Raw genomic sequence first — 26358 nt, forward strand, 5'->3', positions numbered from 1 at the left:
AACGTTGCCCAGCCACACTTTAGTTTCTCTTTTGCATTGAGATAGGAACCACACTGAGAAAAGCATAATCTAAAAGAAAATGAGAAATGCAAAAGTAATACTGAAAATTAGAACCAGTTCACAAATAATATTTTCTTTTACAGTTCATGAAACACAGAGCTTATTTGACTGCAGGGTGCTGGATGCAAATATGAATAATCAATCATTTAAGGGTTCACATAAATCACTATTACACCGTTTTTTGGTTACTAAATTTCAAACTTTTTTCTTTTTGAAAAAAGGCATGCTGCATTTATGTAAAAGTGCCTTCAAATGTTAACATCTAACAAAATGATATTTACCGTGAACATAGTTCATATGTTCATAGTTCATAGAGTACAAATTATTCTGGAACTACCAATTTACAATAACATGTCACAACCCTCTAAATCATGGGTTTTCAAACTGTGGGTCGCAGAGTGGGAAAAGGCTGTTTTCAGTGAATGACCCACACACACACACACACACACACACACACACAAACAGTTTAGTCAAGGGCTGCACCTGCACGATATACTGACATTAAACAGAAATCGCGATATTGCTTAGCCGTAGTGCGATTCTTTAATCGTAAAGGCTGTGACTTAATTGTATAAATATATGCGCTGCCTGTTTCAATTATAAGCGCAAGCGTTTGACTTGTAATAACGGTGTTTTTAACCATGTATTACATCCACTTCAACTTCTATAAATTAAGAAATTAAAACGTAAATATTAGTATTGAAATTTTAAAGTTGTAGCCTACTATAAAATAAAATATTATTTTATGAAAAACTCAATTTCTGTCATATCAAACTTTTCATTAAAGGGTTAGTTCACCCAAAAATGAAAATTATGTCATTAATTGCTCACCATCAAGTCGTTTCAAGCCCGTAAGACTTTCGTTCATCTTCAGAACACAAATGAAGATCTTTTTAATGAAATCTGACAGCTTTCTGTCCCTGTTAAATGTGAATAAAAGCCTAAATTCAATCTGTTCAACATATAAAGTGATCGAGCTAAACTGCTCAATTCATATGGATTAGTTTTAAGGTCTCTTTATAAACTTTTTGAAGCATCAGATTTTCAGTTGAGTAGCTGTCAGTGGAGGGACAGAAAGCTCTTAGATGTCAATATAATATCTTAATTTGTGTTTCGAAGATGAACGAAAGACTTACAAGTTTGGAACGACATGAGGATGAGTAATTTTTGGGTGTAGGCATACTAACCCTTTAAGTTTATATGCGGTACTTCACCGGCGGTCTGATACAATTTCCTAGTGTTTACCTTTGACTAGCAGGGGTTTTCAATCTTTTAGATGTCATGGAATTCCAAACATGATCTTCCTCAGGTGAGGGACCAGCACCATTCAAAATTTAAAAGGCGACTATATATTTGTTATGCATAAAGACCTAATTTTTACTGTGAAAAATTAACATTATCAATATGTGTAAACTAAATCTCCCCTGATAACAGTTTGAAAACCCCTATAGAAAACCTGCTTGGGTAACTGAAAACGGTGCTATGGTCGTATAATAACCCTGACCTATTGTTGGTTTCTTGATTCCTTTGTACATTGTAATGGATTTCTTTCTTAGTAGAATAGTGTGACTAAATACTGATTTGTTCACAAACAATTACATTATTTTTCTTTAAAAATGTCTACTTTATAATACAAATGAGTTTTAAAAGCACAGTCCTTGGTACAGAGGACATTGCATTCAGCTGAGTTGAGTTGCTAGGCAATGACTTGCTAAAGCTCTTAGCCTGTCCATGAAAGATTGAAATGTAAGCAGAAAGAGATAAGTAAGAGAAGCCAATAACAATTTTGCTGGGGCTTTTTTTCACAGGTTTCTGGAAAAGACATCACTCTCTGTCCTTTTGAACACTGTAAAAAGAACACTGTGAAATGTACAGTAACTTGCTGTCAGCAATTAGCAAGTTAGTTGCTGTGGTCATTTCACAGTGTGCTTACTGTCAATTTAAAGAACATTAGAATAGTAACACATCTTATAGGCTACTAGAATTGTCATCAGAATGTCATAGGATGCTGTATTTTTTATCACAGAAAATATACTGTTAACAGGCTGCATTAATTTAGTGTCTGAGCGATCGGAGAGCCATGCAACTACCACTTTGTCACTTTAAAAAGTTCATAAAGAGATCAAAATTACTCCATATGAATTGAGTGGTTTAGTCCAAATTTTCTGAATGATGAACAGATTTAATGGTGACACTTTACAATAAGGTTCATTAGTTAAGATTAGAACTACATGCTGCTAACAATGAACAAAACAGCATTATTAATCTTAGTAATTTCAACATTTACTAATAGCAACATTAATAAAATCAAAGGTTGTATTTGTTAACATTAGTTTTATGGGTTTGGAATGACGTGAGGGTGAGGGAAATGAGTCTAACAACAGTTTGCCCTGCGATGAAAAACATGATCCTATGAAAAATGTTTAATGTTTAAAAGTCTTACCTGTTGCTGCGTTTTCTGTCGGTATATGATTCCTCACTCCATATAGCAAGGGAAAGCGAGAAACAGCTAGCGCACTTTGCTAACACACACATATACGCACAAACAAAATTCCAATTAAATTTTTATCCAACTCCTTTAACAAACTGATGACGTTATTGATTAAATGTTACCAGATGGGAAAATCGATCAAAATTAGTGCAAATAGTTTATTTTTGTAATAATATGCATGGCTTAGACTAATTAAGAAGGTGCCGCTCTCTCCCAGTGCACACAGGTAAATGGGGTAAATTAATGTAACATTGCAAAACAATGAACAAAGTTACCTTCAATTTATGAAAAAAAAGTGGAATCTCGTCGGTTTCTACTGCTGAAAAAAAATCTTGCTCATAATTACTGTATTGTAGTTGGCTAATTCACAGTACACAATATAATTACTGAGTTTACCCACCATAGAAATTTGACCATGATACTTGCATATACAGCAACATGCTGTAGCTTATAGTTCTACAGTAAGCATTTGTTCATTTTACATTAATAATGCTGTAAAAAAAAAAAAAAGCTGCCCTCCACACTCCTGTGATCATGCAGAGTGGCTATTTCCCTGTCATCTACAAAGCTGCATGAGAAGAAAATTATACATAGACTACAAGTACCAGATAAGCAGGATTCCTGGAGTCCTGTCAGGGCAGGTTACCCTTCAGTTGTGGCATTCTCACTCAGGTGGTCTGTGAAGTGGATGTCTGCTTTTAAATGATGCAGATGCATGCTCATCCCAATGCTCATCAAGGTTTAGTTTGAGAAAACTGGAAACGTTGTTGTGTAAACTCTTACGGTCTTAGGCTATATTATGCACTTAGCCAAAAGTAGTTAAAAATAAAGGTTCCAAAAAAGGGGGTGATGCCATAGAAGTTGAATTCACAGAACTCCACTTTTGCTGTAGCCTAATGGAGATGCATTGTCAATTTCAGAAGTTTACTTTAATCCTAAAGCCTACTGTATCATATTTGATGCGCAAATTTCTAAGGTATCTAAATCATCAACATGATCTAATCTTTGTTTAAAAATCTACAACATGCCTTCTGTTGTCAGATTGATAGTTAAAGCCTAAGTATAATTCTAAAAAATGTCCCCCTTCAGGTCATGGTACACATGTTTGTTTCGCACAATCTATACAGATTTGTAAGAATCACATTTATATTGTAGTTATATTTCAAGATAAACACTGGACTGAAGCACTGAGGGACGTTTATTTGAAGATTAATCAATCACCATTATTGCATTGCATTCTATGTTTTGCTCCCCGCAATAAAAACTAAGCATTTAAATCATCTAAGACATTATCGGGAGATGTGACAATCAATATTAAGACCTGATGAATTTTATTTAAGTAGTCTGCTGTACACATTGATTTACATAATATTTCAATCAAAATTTCAACTTCTTGGCCATATCAATATCAGTAGCTGCACCAAATTCCATATTTTTGCTCAGTTTGTGCCCCTAATTGCAGGTGTTTTATGAGCCATCAAAGCCTGGTGTATGAAATATGATATGAAAAAACCTCCATCATATAAAAAAAATTATTTGTATAAGATTCAATAAACCATTCTATTTCAAACAATCTGATTTTTATTATTTCATATGTCAGGCTCTAGGTTTAAGTTGCTTTTGCTTGTTAACTTTCTGCTTGCTTGAAAAACACTCCCTGATGACTTGCAATGATTTTTTTTTTCAACATTTGAATTTCTGCACAACTAAACATGCAAAAAGTTTATTTGCAATAGGAAGTATTAGTGTTTATTCTAGTGGCTTTTGAATACTTTTAGAATCACATGATATGTTTTGTTGGGCTTTAGGATTTATAAAAGTGAAACAGCAGGAGAAGAGAGAGGGGTTAGTCTCATGAGAGGCTTAAGCTGTATACTTTATAATGCTGATTTAAAGTACACATCATGCATGATGTCAGTGCTGTCAGTGTGCAGCGCGGTGCAGCATTTCTCTCTTTATACTCAAGTAATGTGCATGGTAAAAAGAAATCCAATATGAAGTCCAGTTTCAGTTAGAATGTGGCGCTGAAGGCTGACCAGGGCATGGCCTATCCAGGGCAGGAAACCTCCAGGGTGGAGCAGGATGAGCAGGCGGCCATGGCGGAGACGCCTCTTCGGGTGGCCATGGCGGAGATGCCCCTTCGGGTGGCCATGGCAGAGACGCCTCTTCAGGTGGCCATGGCGGAGATGCCCCTTCGGGTGGCCATGGCGGAGATGCCCCTTCGGGTGGCCATGGCGGAGAGGACCCTTCGGGTGGCCATGGCGGAGAGGACCCTTCGGGTGGCCATGGCGGAGAAGACCCTTCGGGTGGCCATGGCGGAGAAGACCCTTCGGGTGGCCATGGCGGAGAGGACCCTTCGGGTGGCCATGGCGGAGAAGACCCTTCGGGTGGCCATGGCGGAGATGCCCCTTCGGGTGGCCATGGCGGAGAAGACCCTTTGGGTGGCCATGGCGGAGATGCCCCTTCGGGTAGCCATGGCGGAGCTGATTTTTGGCCCCTTGGGTGGCCACGGCGAGGACCTATGGCCCCCCCCAAAGAAATTCTTGGGGAGAGTGACAGAGTTAGGAACAGCCTCTGGGACAGGGACTGGCTGGGCAGACGGGACGTGAAGCGCTGACATGACAGTGAGTTCACTTTACTCAAATGGCCTCCACAGTCACCAGATCTCAATCCAGTAGAGCACCTTTGGGATGTGCTGGAACAGGAGATTCACATCATGAATGTGCAGACAACAAATCTACAGCAACTGCATGATGCCATCATGACAATATGGACCAAAATCTCAGAGGAATGTTTCCAGCACCTTGTTGAATTGAAGAATTAAGGCAGTTCTGAAGGCAAAAGTGGGTCCAACCCGGTACTAGCAAGATGTACCTAAGTGTCCAGTATACAAACATAATATGCAAATTTAATATTACAGTAAGCAAGAGGTGATTGGCTACAAGGGTAAAGAACTTTATATTCCTTCACACATATGCACAGACATGCAGTGGTTGGATTAAGTCATACATATTTATGTTTCATTTGCGCTTGCCGTTCTGTCCACGTGATTCCTCTTGGCACAGCATCAAACAGTGGGGGGAGGAGGTGACAGGCTCTCTTCTGCTTAAAGGCAAGTGTTGGAGCTTTGCTCTGCATCCCAATGTAACTCTGATGAGTCTCCAGAGACAAAAAAGCATTAAGTCAGCATCTAAGAACTACAAAACAAGAAACAAATTTGAAAAATGCAAAGTTTCTTTTTCAAAGAAAGAGTTTCGCCAGTATTTAAAGTTCAAAGGGAGGTTTGAAATCTGTTTATGTTGTCCAATTATGAATGGCATATAAAGAGACGTTCCTACCGTGCAGTACATGGTCTTATTCCCATAATATGTGTTGGATAAATATTAAACGCATAATATTAAACTTATTGTATTAAATCAAATATGACATTTACAATCAAAAATATTAAATTAATTTAAAGTTGATATCCTAAAGTAAGATATAATTCTTTAAAAAAAGATTCTTTATTGGCATTTGGTTCCATGAAAAACTTTTAACATCCATGGACCCTTTTCATTGCAAAAAAAAAAGAAAAAGAAAAAAAGAGGGTTCCTTTAAGTGGAAATGGTTTCTTACGATTATTAAAATATCTTTACAGTCACACTAAGAAAAAATGGTTATTTTAAGAACTGAAAGGTTTTTTTTCATAAAAAAAAAGAACTCAAAGGTTCTTTGGGGAACCCAAAATGGTCCTTCTATGGTATCACTGTGAAAACTTGTGGAACTGTGCAGATTGAGAGTTTTCCATCCCGTTTGTGTGTGTATAGACAGTGTTAATAATGAATAGAAAATGAAAATATAATATAATTAATATAAAAAGTGTCTGATATTGAACAGAACATATTATTGAAAGTCTAATGTACCCTTTTTATTAAATGCCTCCTTTATATTACAAGCATATAATATTTCTTCTTCATTTTTTCTTTTGTTTTTCTACATTGCAAAGTAATAGAATAGCCTGAAATGTACCTAGGGGTTCATTGCATTGGAATTAATTCACTGGATGTTCTTCTGTTTTGTTAAAAGCGGTAAAATTATCCAAAGAGCTGATCTTGGCCCTTCAGCAATAACAATGATTTGAACCCTCATCCGGCGAACGGCCGAGAATGACCATCATTGAGCACCTCTCTCCCTAAGGCACAAGAGAAATTGCACTATTCATTTCAGTCTCTGCTGAGATCTCACATTGGCTCTGACATTAGTCCATTCAATTAGTCCTGTCCTGTCCTCATGACCACCCTCTGGCAGAAGTCTGCAATTTCAAATACACTGTTTTAACAGCTGAATGTGGGCATTAACAAATAATGTGGATGAGAACTTTTAGTTAATTGAATTTATATAATTATTTATATATTCTGAGGCTGTTGAATGCTTGAATCTGATTGGTTGACGAACGTTCTAAGGCATGCACTGTGCGTGTGCAATTATTTTCAGGGAAACGCACAGCTAGTTCCAGGCAGGTCTTGACCGCATTACATTTCCATATCACTTCGCCAGTTATTTCAAAGGTCCTTACAGCTTACAACAGCAAAACAACCAAAACCCAAATTACACTGTCTGGCGAAGCAAATAAATATAGTAGCCTAAACAATAGGATAAAAACAATAAAATACAAATTATTTCCATGTTTTTTTGCCACAAAATTAGGTTTTATTTTACAGAAAGCACATACTCTCTTTCTCCCGCTCTCTCTCACACTCAAACGCACATACAGTGCAGACACACACACACACACTTGTTCAGAAACGTGTTGTCAGCGCTGCTTTATTTTATCAAATATTTTAGCAACTTAAAAGCTACATGACATTTCTCACTAGCGACTAATAACGGCGCTGTTCTTGAAGCAGAAACTTAAAGTTTCACTATTAGTAGAGACACAGCTGCCGAACACTGTTGTGAGACGCTATAAGACTGCTATAAATGGCTCAAGCCTCCGTTACTAGCACTAAAAACAGGATGAGATGCACAAGAAATTAGTCCTACACAAGAAACTTTTAAGGACAAAAACCCACCCAATGTCTTGAAATACAACATCTGAACAATGTCTTGAGGTAAGCGGAATAACTGACACCGATCCGTTGGATTATTAAAAAATAATGCACACCAGAAGTGGTAATGATGAGGCCATTGTATACAGTATGTAATTCCTTACAGATACAATAGTTCAAAAGTTCACTTCTATTTCGCATTTGTCTAATACATCTGTATAATAAATAGTTTGAGTAAAAAGTTGAATTTAAAAATGTCCTTACATTGTTGGTTATTCCTTTTGTACAAAGGAGTTCACATCTATGGCTTTAAAGGTGACATATTATGCCCCTTTTCAAAAGATGTAATATAAATATAAATATATGGTGTCCCCAGAATGTGTCAGCTTGAAATTTTAGCTCAAAATACCCTTGAGATCATTTATTATAGCTTGTCAAATTTGCCCCTTTTTGGGAGTGAGGAAAAACGCTCTGTTTTTGTTTGTGTCCCTTTAAATGCAAATGAGCTGCTGCTCCCCGCCTCCATTCAGAAGAGGGTCAATCCTTTACATGAGCTTCCAATACAATAGAAAAACACGCGAATAATTTCACTCGACCAAAATATCAGAAATAACCAGTAGAGGAGTGCAGCCTTACAGAGAGACTCAGGAAGAGGTTGCCACTTTTAGACGCACCTGGCCGTTTCTGAATGGTTAGTGGATACATTTATGTAGTTGTTGTGGAGTTAGGCTACATTGATTCATCTGTTTATGGGGGTTTTCCATTGAAAATAAAAATTAATCCACTGCTCTCGTCTCATCTGAGCCTGGGACTCAGCTGTTGGGGACAATGACAGTGTTCTGTGCTCGTCTGTGCAGCCAACGACAGAACAGTTTGCATGCTTTGCTCAAACTTGTGCCATTGCATACAAGAACTGGTTACACTGTTGTAAACCAAATGGTGGCTCCGTGGGTGGAAACGTGCAGATTAAGATGCGGTAATATTATAATAAGATCCCCTTCCTAAATCAGAAGGGGAGCGAAATCTGATCGGCTTATTTTTTACATGCTTGCAGAGAAAGGCTTACCAAAACAAAGTTACTGGGTTGTCACTTTTCATGTTTTCTGGGTTGGTAGATGCACCGGGGACCAAATTATAGCATTTAAACACGGAAAAAGTATTTTATATCTTTATATCATAAAGATTTTTATGATATGTCACCTTTAATAATAACCATAAATGGGCTTTTTTTTCTCTTGAAATAGCAGAAACATTAATGTATTCCCTCTGAAGGTTTAAGGTTATGACTGGCTGAGCATGACCTGAAAAGATAAGAAAAAAAAAAATCAGTCACATTGGCCCTGAGGTGGTGCACTTCTTGACAGGACTGTGTACAGAAGCGTTCGGCTTCTTTGGACACGTGCACGTCCCAGACTGCTGTAGGACATTTGCAGTAGAAGAGTGAATGAGTAATCACCAGTCATAGTGTAAGAGAAAAGAGGGCTGTTATAATGAATTAATTGTGATCTGATCACAAATGGTTAACCACACATTACTGATTAAACCTGTTATTTAACATTAATTTCTTATAAGTGGTTGACCACTTGTGATTATATCTGAAGTTGAAGTTCTCTGATTGCTTCATACGTATCTACAGTACACTAAACCGTTCAAAAGTTTCAGTACGATTTTTTTCTGAAAGAAATTATTACAAAGATCCATTAATTCGTGACAGTAAAGAAATTCATAATGTTAAATATTTTTTCAAAATTTCAAATAAATGCTGTTTGGAATTTCTAGTCATCAAAGCATCCCGGTTTACAAAAAAGAAAAAGAAAAATAATATTAATACATGTTTAATCTAGAGCAGTGGTTCTCAACCTCTCCTGCAGGGACCCCCTGACACACCATGTTTCTGTTTTAACCCTGAAATGGCACACCTGATTCAATTAATTAAAGGCTTAATGAGTCATTATTAGAGTAGGAAGTAGGAATTAGTTAATTGATCAATTAGTCAACTACTCATTAAGCCTTCAATTAATTGAATCAGGTGTGCCATTTCAGGGTTAAAACAGAAACATGGTGTGTCAGGGGGTCCCTGCAGGAGAGGTTGAGAACCACTGATCTAGAGCAACAAATCAGCATATTAAAAATTATTTCTGAAGGATCATGTGACACTGAAGACTGGAGTAATGATGATGAAAATTCAACTTTGCATCACAGAAATAAATTTCCTTTTAAAATATTTTCAAATAGAAAACAGTTATTTTAAATTGTAATAATAAGTCACAATATTAATGTTTTTGCTGTATTTTTGATCAAATAAATGCAGCCTGGTTGAGCATAAAATACTTCTTTCAGAACATTTGAAAAATCTTACTGAACCAAACTTTTAAGTAGTGTGTGGATTATTTTTTTTCCGACTGAGGACCATGGCCTCGGATTTGGAGGTGCTGATTCTCATCCCAGCCGCTTCACACTCGGCTGCAAACTGTCCAAGTGCATGCTGAAGGTCCTGGTCTGAAGGGGCCAACACGACAACATCATCCGCAAATAGCAGAGACGAAATTGTGTGGTCCCCAAAGGGCAGCCCTGCCGGAGTCCAACATGCACCGGGAAGAAGTCTGACTTATTGCCGGCAATGCGAACCAAGCTCCTGCTTCGGTCGTACAGGGACCGGACAGCCCTTAGCAAAGGACCCCGGACCCCATACTCCCGGAGCACCCTCCACGGGACACAGTCGAATGCCTTCTCCAAATCCTCAAAGCACATGTGGATTGGTTGGGCAAACTCCCATGAACCCTCCAGCACCCTGTAGAGGGTATAGAGCTGGTCCAGTGTTCCACGGCCTGGACGAAAACCGCACTGTTCCTCCTGAATCCGAGGTTCCACTATCGGCCGTATTCTCCTCTCCAGTACCCTGACATAGACTTTCCCAGGGAGGCTGAGAAGTGTGATCCCCCTGTAGTTGGAACACACCCTCCGGTCCACCTTCTTAAAAAGAGCGACCACCACCCCGGTCTGCCATCCCAGAGGCACTGTCCCCGACCGCCACGCGATGCTACAGAGGCGTGTCAGCCAAGACAGCCCCGCAACATCCAGAGACTTGAGGTACTCAGGGCGGATCTCATCCACCCCCGGTGCCTTGCCACCGAGGAGTTTCTTGACTACCTTCAGTCGGAAAAGGGTGGCTTGCCCACTTCAAGTTGGTGGAGAGTTCCTGCCTCAAGTGGAGGAGTTTAAGTATCTTGGGGTTTTGTTCACGAGTGAGGGAAGGATGGAACGGGAGATTGACAGACGGATCGGTGTACCGGTCTGTTGTGGTGAAGAAGGAGCTGAGCCGCAAGGCGAAGCTCTCAATTTACCGGTCAATCTACGTTCCTACTCTCACCTATGGTCATAAACTTTGGGTCAGGACCGAAAGGACAAGATCCCGGATACAGGCGGCCGAAATGAGCTTTCTCCGCAGGGTGGCTGGGCGATCCCTTAGAGATAGGGTGATAAGCTCGGTCACTCGGGAGGAGCTCAGTGTAGAGCCGCTGCTCCTCCACATCGAGAGGGGTCAGCTGAGGTGGCTCGGGCATCTGTTCCGGATGCCTCCTGGACGCCTTCCCGGGAAGGTGTTCCGGGCACGTCCCACTGGGAGGAGACCCCGGGGAAGACCTAGGACACGCTGGAGGGACTATGTCTCCCGGCTGGCCTGGGAACGCCTCGGTGTCCCCCCGGAAGAGCTGGAGGAAGTGTGTAGGGAGAGGGAAGTCTGGGCATCTCTGCTTAGACTGCTGCCCCCGCGACCCGGCCCCGGATAAGCGGAAGAAGATGGATGGATGGATGGATGGTATGTGGATTTATTTAAATGCTATAATAATAATAATAATAACAGTAACAATGATATTAAATAATAATAATAATAATAGCAAAATGATTGATTGACAGGTGAGGAAACTTTCATTTCTGAACACTTCATTTTCTGTTGTCCAAGATTAGAATGAATTAGCATTTACACTACATATGTGTTGCCACATGCTTTTACCTCCGATATCGGACCATACAACATTTTGCTCCCCATTAATTTAGCACTCTATACTTCACCCAAGGCCAGATGACATCTCAATTGCATATGCAACCCTCGTTCCCTGAAGGAGGGAACGGAGACGTAGTCGACGTTGACTAAATGGGATCACGCTTAGGGAGCCTGTTATCTTCGAGTACTGTTAAAACGAGCCAATGCACATTGGCGAGCGAGATTTGGATCTCACACTCCGCCCCTCGGCGCGGGTGTAAATGCAGAAGTGGATGCACGCACCAGTTGTTTTTCGCTGAGGAGCCGAGCAGAGCCCGGAGTCAGCGGTGGTCCAGCAATAGTGGCAAAGGGACTGCGTCTCCACTCCCTCCTTTAGGGAACGAGGGTTGCATACGCAACCGAGACGTTCCCTTTCAGTCATTTACGTTCAACGTAGTTGACATCAACTGAATGGATCACCATTGAAAATGCCACTAGTGCTGCCACTTTCCAGTGCATAGACAAAAGCCTTCTGACCCCCCTGCATTATTTGAGGCGGAGATGAGACAGGGCTGTATGGATACTCGGGATACTCCTATTAGCTCAGATACAGGGAATATAATTTTAATAACAAATCATGAAACATGATCGGGAATCACCTACAAATTATAAAATTACCCGTAAGGGAATAAGTTGCCAATGTTCTGCATGAACAACTGAATACAATGAACAATTGTACTATCAATAATCAATCACAATGAATTATGATTAAATATTAATATGTCAATTGTCTAAAATAGATTCTAAGGACAATTCCCCATTGGATTAATTTAGTACCGACTAATCTGTTTTGTCCAGCAAACTGATCATCCGATCTTTAGCACCCATAAAAAATTATCCCTCTGATAGACTTTCAGGAGACGCTATTCCTCTGGCCACGAGGAATAACTTTCCTGTTCTATAGCAATACTATTTAAGTATCAATAAATTTGTAAAGCACGTAGCTTGATCGCAACATTAAAGGGCCTTTGAAATGTGCACGAGACAGTCAATCAAATGAATATAATGTATTTAATAAAGGAAAACTACGTATACAGGTGAACTAATATTACACGGAATACATGTATATACAACAGACTAAAGCAACAAAACACTGACAGAAAATGAAAGTGAAAGAAAAAAGGGAGAGAGTGAGAGAGAGATCCCGAAGGAGTGTTAAATTACAGACCGTAAACCCTTGAGAGACAACACGGAAAACACAATCTTAATGCTCTGAAAGCTCGATAAACGGATACTTGCACAATTGCTCTTTGTGGTGCTGAGTCGAGAAAGCGTGTGTGTGTGTGGCGTTCCGTCGGAGCGTCACGTGGTCTGCGGATGGGTCCGGAGCACGCACTTTAATGAAGGTTTAAAGGTCCTTGATGTAAAGTTACCAAAGAAATAATTCAGTTTAAGTTCATTTCACTCATCTGTGGAAATTAACAAAGTAGACTACGAAAAGTAAAAACAAAACTTAACAAAAGAAAACAACACACTAAGACTAAAAGGAAAGGACAAACTGGAGACGTCCAACACAGGAAGAGAGCCGAAGAAGAGAGAGCGAGCAGATGCTCGGACCGTCATCTTTAAGGAAAACAGTCCACACCTCTTTCGGAGCAACCTGCCCAATGACATTTAACAAAACCTTGGAGAATTTCCTTTGTCTTGTCAGGACGGTCATTTGTATGTTTTATGACCGCGTCAGAATTTGGTCAGAATTACTCCATAGATGGTACCACATAGTAAAATACATTTTGCCATAACCTAATACATATATTTAGCTAAGGCAAACGATAGGTTTACATCGATACTAAGAAAGATGTGTTTGGCACACGCCAAAACAGAGATATATTCTTAAGCTTGAATATAGGCCTATAGAGTTCCACTAACAACGCTATAAGTCCTGACTATGCTACAATGAAAGGAGAAACATACAGGCATACATGAATATATCGTATTCTTTCCAGAATTATTCAAATAATAAATTTTAATAGAAATGTTCGTGTATGTGTGTGTGTGTGTGTGTGTGTGTGTGTGTGTGTGGTGTCTTCAGGAGAAAGTTACGTTATCTCTCTGGCTGAGAGGGGGAGGATTGGAATTCTTTTGAAGCTTGAGCGGGGTGTGCGGATGTTCTCTGGCGAGGATCGCAAAGCCATAAAAGTGTCGGAAAGTTCCTCTAAGTCCCAGACATGTTGGCACCATTTTAGACTTAGATTGTCACGAGTCCTGATCTACATTCACTGGTTTAATCCTTAGGGTGTTGGAATGCATGATTCACTCTGGTGCGGCCCAGATACACTACAGGGCTTGGGCCAGGGAAGTCACTGCTGTTCCACAAGACCACTGGGAAAGCGTGCCCTTTCGATGGAAGGAGGGATGCTACGGAAGCCACATCCAGCCCGCAGGGAGGTAACTTATGGAGGATACACATATGGACTGGGCGTTACCGGGCAGTACAACATATGGATTGTCACTGAGGTGGCTCCAGCCTATAACAGGGGGAGACTCAACCGGTCAGCGACGGCAGAGCAAGCTCTGCCAAGGAAAGACACGGGCTCGCCGCAGGGAGCCATACCGTGGAAGAATTCACATATGGGATCGCTGTAGGGATCACAACATATGGATACAACAATGCCTTGGCAGGAGCTACACTCTCTCTTTGGAGGAGCTCACTACCCAGGGAGTACGTGCACCTTGGGATAACACACCAAGATGCTTGGCACCCACTACGCAGTGGGCCAACCTCTGCTTGGAAACAGGCTTCCCTTTCTGATGGTCTCCGTAACAGACAAGAGCTGGTCTGAGGTCCTGAGGATTTGCTTTCTGTCCAGTTATAACCGCAAGGAGCGGAAAGGACAGAGAAAAACCAGGGCTGGGTCTGCCTTTTCAAGGGAGAGGTAGGAACCTTGGGCACACATCCAGGCCGGGGTCTCAGGATATCGTGAGAGTTGGCCGGCCCGAATTCCAGGCATGATTCATTGACCGAAAATGCGGGCAGGTCCCCTACCCTCTTGATAGAGGCCAAACAAGCAGGATAACTGTTCTTTTACAAACAGGTTTTTAACTCAGCTGCCTGAAGTGGAGGTCTCTGCAGTGCAGTAGCACCAGAGATAAGTCCCAAGAGGGTAAAGAGGGGGCGCAAGGTGATTTAGTTACCTTGCTCCCCTTGGGAAACATGACGACCAAGTCGTGCTTTCCCAATGATTTGTATCCACTGCATCATGATGTGCGACAATGTAGAGGCAACAAACATTTTGAGGGTGGAGGGAGACAGCCAATAAGGGGCAACTAGTAAGACCTGCTCCTTCTCCTCCCTGACTTAGCACAGTGCTGTGCAAGAAGGCTCACTGGGGAACATATTTCTGCGGGGGCCCCCAGGGCCAGCTGTGAGCCAGTGTCTCCGTGCCGAGGGTTGTCAGCTTGGACAGGGAGTAAAAACAACTGGCAAACAGATGTAACTGTGCGGCTCCGAAGTGGTCCCTGACTAGCTGGGCTGCCCGGGGATGGAGTCTCCACTCTCCCTGGGCCATAGCCTGCCGTGAGGCTCGTCAGCATTGAGCAGGCTGGAAGAAAATAAGTGGAATGAAGCAACCTCAGAAGCTTCTGACTCCAAGGAGGAGGTGGCGGGCGAGTTGCGACATACGAGGGAAGCTTAGTGCAACGATCGCAGTGTTTGTCTATTCAGACCAGTACAGGCTCGCTGAGCAGCAGTGTCTCAAAGCGAGGTGAACTACAAGCAACTCGAGGCAATGGATGCCAATGCAGTCGGAGGCCCGCCCAGACCGCCGTTACTGCATGCCCTTTGTACGTGGCCCCTCAGCCTGTGTTGGTGGACACTCGTTCTAGGAGCGGTTGGCCCGGAGAAACAAAGGTCTGATCACAGGCTGAGGGTTTGGCGGCAGGCCAGGGTGATTGTTACACAGAGCGTGCTGCTCTGCCATTGGGTACAATGAAGTACGGGCTAGAAGCCGGCCTTCATATCGCCTCGGGGCGGAGTGTTAGATTCAATTCTTGCACACCAATGTGCATTGGCTCGTTTTAACAGTACTCGACGATGACAGGCTCCCTAAGCGTGATCCCATTCAGTCGAACCCATTCAGTTCGAGTACATCGAATGTAAACGACTGAAAGGGAACCCAAATTATCTTTATACAAGGTGTAAACAGTGTCAGCTGTAAAGTGCTGTGTAAGGTCCTTGTAAACTGCTCTATAAGCCCAGCAGTTAAAATGCCACTTTCATAACTGATTTAAACTGAACAGCCCTCAAGATGGTCATGAACATTATCCCTAAAATGAAGTGAGATACTGATTACAGAAACACCTTATTGGCATAAAACAAGACCTCAGGCTGAACTTGCAGGTTTTACAGTATCTTCTTTTTATCCCCTCAAAGAGTCATGAATTCACAGAAAAACTTTACAGCAGACACTGCAGCAGGGTCTTGCTCTACCACAGGATGCTTTGCAGGATGAAGCTATACGGTGCTGAGTAATAACAGAGAGGTTAATGTGAGGCACAGACCAATCATAATTGGGATTCTGGGACCAGGAAGTGATTAATGTGGTTAGAGGAATGTTTTATCAGAGACACAAGACAAATTTAGCAAGCTGTGGACTGTGTTAAGGGCACTCTCACTTTGTAATGCCTGAAAATTAAGACACTTATTTAAGTGCATTAGGTGGTGAGTGGTTTAAGTGCATTTCTATATGGTTGCTAAGGTGTTCTGGATGGTTGGTAGGTGACTTCTACAGGCCCAAGTCAAAAAAGATTACCTGAAATGCTCCCTATGGCTTGAATCTCTTTCTTCAAAGTCTCAGTGTTGTTATTGTTAACTAAACTATTAAAATGATTGATTTTGATATTTTAATTAAGCTGATCGCTTAGAAAAGTAATAGCACAATTATGCTCAGCACTGAATTGTAATATTCATGGTTAGTGATTTGTTTAAATCATGCACTCAATAAAACATCACAATAATAATGATTGCCTTGGCAAACTCCATTAATGATTCAAAAACATTAATTTCTCTCTTTATAATGGACAAAGAATTACTGTTTCTCTAAATAGCTGAGCTAATCAAACACTGAATATTAACACAGACATCTGAAAAGCTTTCACAGGTTTCAAATTATCAACACAATGAACAAAGCCTTCATGAGAGAACAAAGCCAGGAATAAATTGCTATTGTCAAAAATATTATCAGGCAAACCCATTCTAAAGGCCTTTTAAGAGGAATGGAATGGCAAATACCAACAAACACCCTGCATATGAATGCAAACACAACCATGACTCTATTGCACCTACAGTTTTCCTTTTATAGCAACCCGTGCTGCTGTAGCCTACTGCAAATGTGAAGTACAGATTGTAAATAAAGCACGAGATTGTTTAATTCAAAGATGAGCTTTGGATTAAGCCTGAGTAGGTATATTATGTTTGCAACCCCCTTCCAGCCCCGACTCACATCTGGTCTCTCAAACTCAAAACCACTCTAAATTACTCTCAAGTCAGCTGATTAACCAGATGACGTGTAAATGACGGCTCTACCACAATCCCAAATCATCACGGTAAATCCACTTTAATTCCCCAAGCAATCTATGTAACCGTTGCAGCAGCTGTTTGCGTGTTTTCTGATTGGAGTTCTGCATTAATCACTGATAATCTAAGCAATGATTCACTGTTCAAATATACAGAGCGGAGTGAAAGCATATTTCTAAAAGTCTGATATATCTATTTTATACAAATAGCCTACTTCCTTAAATTACAACACAAGAATATTAATTTGCTCACTAAGTAATTTGTTTCAAAAGACAAGCAAAATGTAATTCTAATATAGCCAGGATAACAACACAATGGGTAATCATTCAGATAGATGTTGGACTCATATGTATTGCATTAATAAACACATGCAATTAGAAACTATAGTGAACTCTTTGGTGAAAAAACAAGAGAAGATAAGGTTTTACATAAATTAAAACGACAAATAAATCACAATCATATTGTGATAAAAGATTAAATGGACACTTGACAATAAGGTCAGATTAATGCATTATAACATTAATGAGCAATACAGTGTTTATTGTTAGCTCAGGTCCATTAAATAATATGAAGACAACTTTTGATTTTAACAATGTATTAGCAAATGTTGAAATTACCATCAGCTAAGATTAAGAATGCTTAAAAAGTATTTTTCAAAATTGGAATCTTATTGTAAAGTGTTACCAATTAAATAAATATTTTCAATTCACAGAAACCCCTCTGGACTCCCCAAATGTCAATACAGAAGGTCACTCTCCTACTGCATTGCTCCATTATGATTTCAAAACTGAAATTATGACGTATGCCAAGCACTGCCTTGCCATTTTGTGGAAATTTGCTGCCATCTAGTGAACTAAGTTTGTAGCCTATAGTGTATATTCCTTATATTTGGGCTTGATATGGCCAAACTAAAAAGAGTCCACTCCTGATCAGTGTTGGGTCTAACACCTAACAAGTAATGAGAGTTATGTAATCAGATTACTTTTAACAAGTAAAGTAATGCATTGCTTTTATATTTACAAAAATATAACAGAGTATATTTTCAAAGTAACAGAGCTGCCAACTTTTGAGTTTAGCTTGAATTGAGATTTATGGAAGGATGGGGGAATAAAAATAAAGTTGTTATAAAAAAACTGCATTAGGACTATATTTAATTTGAGTAGTTATTTTTAACTTTGAATAATACCAGCAGACAGGGCTCTCACAGCATTAGGTGAGATTTTGTTTCTTGATAAAAATTAACATCTACTGTAGCCTACCTAATATGTATCCAAATTGAATCAAGATAAACGGAATAAAACCACAAGAATTAAATTGAAATTGTAAAATTTGTATCAAGCAATAATAAAAGCAGTACCCTATATCAATTGTTGCACCATGCTGTCACTTGATAAAATTATGTGTAGTTAGGCTACCAAATATTTTGACAACCATAATAGCCTACACTTATTGTGATTTTCAAGTTTTTCATGCAACAAAAATTAGCTTTTTTGGCAGCAAACACTTAATATGGGTTTGGTTCATACAGGGATAAAAAGTACCCCATGTGTAAAATGATATACTCTGCTGTATCTTTAATACTGTGAGCCTAATTTTCTGCCAGAGGTCCTGGACATCTTGTTCAGATACACGGCATCATAGATTCGATTCGATCAAATGGCTTTAAATCTAAACCTGACAGCCTGTGCTAGAAATCTTTTAATGGGCCATGTTTGGATCTTCCAATAAGACAGTGATCCAAAAACAAACATCAAAATCAAAACAAAAATGGGTCACTGAGCACAAAACCAATCTGCAATGGCCATCCCAGTCCCTGACCTGAACCCTATAGAAAATGAGTGGGCTGAACTGAAGAGAAGCAGTGCCAACATGGACCTGGGAATCTGAAGGATCTGGAGAGATTCTGTATAAAGGAATGGTCTCTGATCTCTTGTCAGGTGTTCTCCAAACTCATCAGGCATTATAGGAGAAGACTCAGAGCTGTTATCTTGGAAAAAGGAGGTTGCAAAAAGTATTTAATAAAAGGGGGGAAATAATTGTTCCCAACGTGTTTTGTTTACCATGGTGTCTGTGGAAGAGAAACAACATCTCCACAAAGATCAAGATCCGCCTCTTTCGAACGCTGATCCTACCAATTCTTCTCTATGAATCTGAAACTTTGACCTTGCTAAAGATGGATTTGACCAAACTTGAAGTTTTCCAAATGCGATGCCTATACGCCAGATCCTGGGAATTTTGATTTGTGACTGCATCACCAACAACGCAATCCGAGCCAGATTGCCAACAACAACCAGGCATCGAAGAGCAGATACAACAACGACGGCTGAGATGGTTTCGACACGTGTGCAGAATGGATGCAAATTGAATAACACACCAACTCCTCTGGAGGAAACGACCAACCCAGTGGAGAGTCCAGCGCACTGCACCCAAGAAAATATGGATCAAGAAAATCGAAGAAGATCTGAGGAACCAACGGCTTTACCCACAGCAGGCAAGATTAGTCGCCACAGATCGAAAAGCATGGAGACAAGTGATCGAACGAGTTGGAAATCCTACGGCACCCACAGCAGCAAACTGGTTGCGAGGTCGTCCTCCCCAAGATGCCAGCTAGGGATTAAAGAGGAAGAAAAGAACGTGTTTTGGAGAAAAAAATGTATTTCATAATGTGATTTCCCCCTCACTTTCAATTCTTTTACTTCAATGAAAGATTAGATTTTTGCTTTAAAAAAAAAATATATATATATATATCAAAAGGATTAACAATGCAGATTAATTTTTTTACAGCCACCTTTGATCATATTTACCAAGGGGGCAAATAATTCTGATCAGCACTGTATGTTCTATTAGCCATTAACACTTATTAACACTAAAATTATTCTGACTGCCAAATGAGATGACTTCGCATCTGCAGTTTCTATAGAGCATGCATAAGAATTCAAAGTATAAAGTCTGCATTAGAATGACCCAGTTTTGCACAAATAAGCAGATAATGCTGTTCATCACATAGGGCTTAGTGGCCACATACGTGGACAGCACATTTTTGCTCTTATGTCCACAATTGTGTTCACTGCTGAATTGGTGGTGTTATGGACACGTATGGGGGTACTTATACTGCCGTCTGGTAGTGTCAGAAATTTATAACACACTATGGTCAAAATTCAAAATGGCGGCAAACACAAGGAAAGATTCAAGTGGTAGCTCCATACACAAACGTCGACCAGTTAAGAAGTTCTGTCATATTTCATGGCTTATTCTGATTTAGATATTTATAAAAGCCTTGTATCTTTGTCATGACATGCACATTTGAAAAAAAAGTGCAAAACTACCAACTTTGTAGGTCGCTAAACATGAAGTACACGTATGTGTACTTATGGACTGAAGCTCCTCGAAACAGCTAATATGCTAGTAAACATGCACACACATAAAATGGGAAAAAAGCTAGCTCTGATGCAGCTAAAAAGGTGCACATGGTCCCAATGACATAAATAACAATTAAATCACTAAATACATACGTACATACTTAAATTAGTTGGGTTGAAAATGTTAGTAAAAATGTAATATGCTAGTAAAAATGTGCACATGTAAATTAGCTTGTATATTATCCCATTGGAATAAATAACAAATAAATAATGCAAACCTACATAAATTAAATTAATTTGTATTTGATTTTATCATGTTTTTATTTCCAGAGCGTTTTTCTGTGCAAAGAGCATTGGAGCTACTTTGGGTTAATTGATGGAGATAACAAAGATTTGGATGTGTTTGATAACGATGATCCCTTAGAGATGTCTTATTGATCACAAGTTCAGTATGGTGTACCACAAGGCAGAAGGCTCAGTACTAGGACCGTTGCTGTTCACTCTATACATGCTCCCCTTGGGAGATATCATTAGGAACTTGGAAGCATGGCATTAGTTTTCACTGTTATGCTGATGATACTCAGCTCTATATTTCTTCACGCCCCGACGAAACTTGCCAATACAAAAAAACCTAATGCATTGCTGATATAAAAACTGGATGACTAGCAATTACCAACTTTAAAACTAAAAAATCTAAATTACGTCATGTGCTTTCAATGAAAAATGTGGAACAGTTAGTTCATTACATCAAGGCTAGATCATTGTAATGCTCTACTGGGTGGTTGCCCTGCACGCTTAATAAACAAACCTCAGCTGGTTCAAAACGCAGCCACTAGAGTTCTTACCAGAACCAGGAAGTATGACCATATTGCCCGGTTATGTCAACATTGCATTGGCTCCCTATTAACCATCGTATACATTTTTAAATATTGCAATGTTTCCATGTTGTTTTTACTCTCTGATAGTCAAAACATGTTAAAAAATATGTGTGTATGTGTTATTAATACATTAAAAAACAGTCAGGAAAAAAACTGCTGTGTTCAAGGCAGAAATAAAGGGTTTTTCATTCTATTACACAAAGGTGACTTTATTGTGTTTTATGGAAATTCGGACCATGAGTCCACATATGTGGACATCATTTTTCTCTAAAAGTACATCATATCAAAAGATGATTCTTAGTTTTTATTCTAATTAGGTTCCAATAAGCCCAAATAGCAAAGAGAATTAAAAAATGCATGTAAAAAATCAGCTTGGGCCTTAAGAGGTTTTAATGTAGCTCTTGACTTGCCCAAGGGCCTCAACAATGATCTAACTTGCCATAAATGATTCCTATGTAATTAAAAAAGCTTTTAAATGTGCAATACATCATGTGGTTTGTGAGAAAAATGCCTGAGGTTTGTTTCAGTGACGTTCTGCTCTCAAGTCAGTAGGAAGAGCAAATATGGTTAGATGTTTACTTTAATATTCTGGTATTATTCCGGTTTTAAAATAAAATAGCATTTATATTTGTAAATGCACATAAAGAAAATGCAGCTTAAGCACAGTTTTTTTCATTCAATTTCCATGATCATTAAACAAACTCCCCCCAAATACTAATTTTTACCTTCCAAATAAAAATATGCCTATGTCAAGTCAAGTCACATTTATTTATATAGCGCTTTTTACAATAGATTTCAAAGCAGCTTTACAGAGATTTGTTTCCAGAAGAAAGTAGCGCCACAGTCCAGCTTTAGTAAGTTCAGTGATGTTTCATTTTTGAAATAAAAAAGTTATTAATTTAGTTCATTTGTACATATAACCGCCCTGGAAAAAAAGGTGATGTCATCGTCCATGTCACGGGTGGTGTATGGCAGGAAGCACGAGGAGATCAGGATTTCCAAAAACAATATACTTTACTAATAAATCAAACTGGTACAGGCAGAAAAACAGACAGAGGACGGCCATGGCGGAGAATCCCCTTCGGGCGGCCATGGCGGAGAATCCCCTTCGGGCGGCCATGGCGGAGAAGCACCTTCGGGCGGCCATGGCGGAGAAGCACCTTCGGGCGGCCATGGCGGAGAAGCACCTTCGGGCGGCCATGGCGGAGAAGCACCTTCGGGCGGCCATGGCGGAGACGCACCTTCGGGCGGCCATGGCGGAGACGCACCTTCGGGCGGCCATGGCGGAGACGCACCTTCGGGCGGCCATGGCGGAGACGCACCTTCGGGCGGCCATGGCGGAGAATCCCCTTGGGGCGGCCATGGCGGAGACGCACCTTCGGGCGGCCATGGCGGAGAATCCCCTTGGGGCGGCCATGGCGGAGACGCACCTTCAGGTGGCCTATTTCCCCCCCCAAAACTTTATTGGGGGGAATCACAGGCTCTGGGACATGGATAGTCTCTGGGTGGGCAGACGGGACGTGGAAAGTCTCTGGCTGGGCTAGCGGTGAAGGCCCGGCTATGCTGGATGGAACCAGCGGTGAAGGCTCAGAAGGGCTGGACAGGACCAGCGGTGAAGGCCCAGAAGGGATGGACGGGACCAGCGGAGAAGGCTCAGAAGGGCTGGACGGGACCAGCGGAGAAGGCTCAGAAGGGCTGGACGGGACCAGCGGAGAAGCCTCAGAAGGGCTGGACGGGACCAGCGGAGAAGGCTCGGGAGGACCGGATGCAAGGGCCAGAACTGATGTGTGTGTAGCCCACACACACAAAATCGCCGCAGACATCACCATCAATGCAGTGTCCTCTTGAGTGGACTTACGTGTGGTGTGCTTAGTCTCTGGCGGGTAGGCGTGCACCAGCAGTGAAGGCGGCTCAGGCTCTGGCGGGCAGGCGACGGGCTCAGGCTCTGGCGGGCAGGCGACGGGCTCAGGCTCTGGCGGGCAGGCGACGGGCTCAGGCTCTGGCGGGCAGGCGACGGGCTCAGGCTCTGGCGGGCAGGCGACGGGCTCAGGCTCTGGCGGGCAGGCGACGGGCTCAGGCTCTGGCGGGCAGGCGACGGGCTCAGGCTCTGGCGGGCAGGCGACGGGCTCAGGCTCTGGCGGGCAGGCGACGGGCTCAGGCTCTGGCGGGCAGGCGACGGGCTCAGGCTCTGGCGGGCAGGCGACGGGCTCAGGCTCTGGCGGGCAGGCGACGGGCTCAGGCTCTGGCGGGCAGGCGACGGGCTCAGGCTCTGGCGGGCAGGCGACGGGCTCAGGCTCTGGCGGGCAGGCGACGGGCTCAGGCTCTGGCGGGCAGGCGACGGGCTCAGGCTCTGGCGGGCAGGCGACGGGCTCAGGCTCTGGCGGGCAGGCGACGGGCTCAGGCTCTGGCGGGCAGGCGACGGGCTCAGGCTCTGGCGGGCAGGCGACGGGCTCAGGCTCTGGCGGGCAGGCGACGGGCTCAGGCTCTGGCGACAGGCTCAGGCTCTGGCGGGCAGGCGACGGGCTCACTGCTGGACGGGATCGGCAGAGAAGGCTGGATCAGCGATGGCGGCTCTGGGCTGGTTGGGATCAATGGTGGAAGCTTTGTGTCCCAGTCAGCAAGCTCGTTCTCCTCAAACGTTACCAAGACCCCCACTGGTTTGGTGGGTATGGAGCGATGCATAGACTCGGGACTGGGCGGGACCAGCGGCGCAGAGGGCTTGGTGCTGGACGGAACCAGCGGCGAAGAGGGCTCGGTGCTGGACGGAACCAGCGGCGAAGAGGGCCCGGCGCTGGACGGAACCAGCGGCGAAGAGGGCCTGGTGCTGGATGGAACCAGCGGCGAAGGCTTGGCTGGACTGGACACCACCAACCAAGGATCGAAGAGAGGCCAGAGTGGAGAGTGGTGTCGGGACTCCTCTCGACCACCGCCTCTACTACGGCCTCCACGGGTCCCACGGAACACAGCTTGGCGGGTTCCCACAAAGGCTTGTTTCCAGATCTCCATCTTCCCTCTTTTCTTTTCTTTAAGGTCGGTTCTTCTGTCACGGTGTGGTGTATGGCAGGAAGCACGAGGAGATCAGGATTTCCAAAAACAATATACTTTACTAATAGATCAAACTGGTACAGGCAGAAAAACAGACAGAGGATACACACATCTTACATAAACGAGAACCGACCAGGAGTGAGGGAGAACACAGGGTTTACATACACAGAGAACAGATAGGGGAACAAGACACAGCTGGGGCAAATTAACTAGACACAGGTGAAGGAACTGAGAACTAACGAGGAGCGGGAAAACTGAGACACAGGAATAAACCAAATACACAGTGACGGGGGGAAACTCAGGACACACATGTAACAGTCCAGCTCAGTTCAGTTCTCATATGATGGTGTCAATGCAGGCAGATCAATAATATCGTTGAATATTAAATTAAATGTTAAATTAAATGTCCCCAACTAAGCAAGCCAAAAGCCAATGGCAACAAAGGTGAAAAAGGCGACCTATGCATAATTTATTTCAAGGTAAAAAATTACATTATTCATATTTTAAGTTTGATATATTTATGACATGAACTGGAAGGAGGAATATCACTGATGCAGTTACTCCACTAAAGCATTTAATGACACTGGAAAATGACGATTGGAGAATGGTTGAGCAGGTGATTTGACATCACCTCAGGGTCCGCCGAAGGTCAGTGGATAGGGGCAAAAAGGTTTAGTGTCACTACTATTTGGAAAGTATAGGAATAAACAGTTTATACTGCACATCATTATATGTTTTGCTAATTAAAATTAGTTAATTTTTTCCCCTGACCATAGATGGCAGAAAATCTCATCTCAGCACATTTCATGAATGGCTACGCTGTATGTTTAATTTAATCATTTCATATGAATATCAACATTTGTGAGATTTAGTCGGTCGAAACAGTTTTGGGGGTTTAATTGGTCTAATTTTGTGTGATTGGAAAAACATTGATATTATTAGATATATCTATGACATTGACATTGTATTACAGTATGTTGAATATCAAAGATTTTTTTTGTGTCGATTTGTTAAGGAGGGACTTGTGGACACATCACAGTTTTGGGATTTCCTGGTGCCTTTTGATGGAAATAAATGTTATGATGTTATTTCCATCAATAGATGCATCAATTTTTGATCAAGATCTTGTATCGAGACTCCAGCACATTCCAAAGACTTTCAATGAACTCAGAGGTGCCAATCCATGTGTGAAAATGATTCTTCATGCTCCCTCTCAACCATTCTTTCACAATTTGAGCATTGTCATACTGGAATATAGCCATGATGTGTCTTCCTATAGATGGTTGTTTAAGAAATGAAAAGCTACACACTTCATCAATTAGGGTTAGAAGAACTGTTGCCAAACACATAACATGCTAACAAAATAATCACTGCAATAATGATCCAATCAATGACTCTTACCTATGACTCTAGCGATTTTGTTTTATTTATTTTTTGGCCGGGTAGTATGTTTTACCAGAAGAAGAAAAAGTGATAGGCTATGTACATTTATGTGAATTGTATATGCAGTTCCAACAATGACCACCAGGGGACACACACTCACCATAATCCAACTGCACCTGTGGAAAAGCTGTCTAAAGTTTGGGTAGTTCAGTTTCTTCTGTCTTTAATGCAAAATGCAAAGCGACACACAACAGGCAGACCTAAACGTTTGTCGTGTCAGTCTCACTCTCTGCTCTGCCAGTAAATGCAAAGGAGGAGCGCAAAAAAGCGACAGAGGCTTCTTTCAGAGGCTTACCATCTGATTAGCCTTTAGCTCCATTTCTTCGCTGCTTTACCGATCAATGGGAGATTGATTGAGCTTTTTGTGCTCTTCGTGTTACAATTATCTGGAATTTGAGCCAGACAGGTTAATACCAGGATATAAAAGACTTCAGACAGTTCGGGGATTGAAAATGGACCTTTTTTTACCCTAATCTCAACATTACAGCTTCTTACCAT

General features: G+C 41.7%; 1 protein-coding gene across 1 annotated transcript in view; it reads right to left on the reverse strand.

Annotated features, from left to right (window-relative positions):
* fam184ab (family with sequence similarity 184 member Ab) overlaps positions 1–8796 on the reverse strand; it is a 163979-nt gene extending 155183 nt beyond the window's left edge. Inside the window, exon 1 of the mRNA XM_056269123.1 lies at positions 8779–8796. The gene's annotated coding sequence lies outside the window, so the exon portion shown is untranslated. The remainder of the gene's footprint in view (positions 1–8778) is intronic.
* Positions 8797–26358: the final 17562 nt, after the last annotated feature.

The sequence above is a fragment of the Rhinichthys klamathensis genome, unplaced genomic scaffold (genome assembly GCF_029890125.1).
Source record: "Rhinichthys klamathensis goyatoka isolate OS25496 unplaced genomic scaffold, OSU_Roscu_1.1 h1tg000281l_1, whole genome shotgun sequence".
Classification (NCBI taxonomy): domain Eukaryota; kingdom Metazoa; phylum Chordata; class Actinopteri; order Cypriniformes; family Leuciscidae; genus Rhinichthys; species Rhinichthys klamathensis.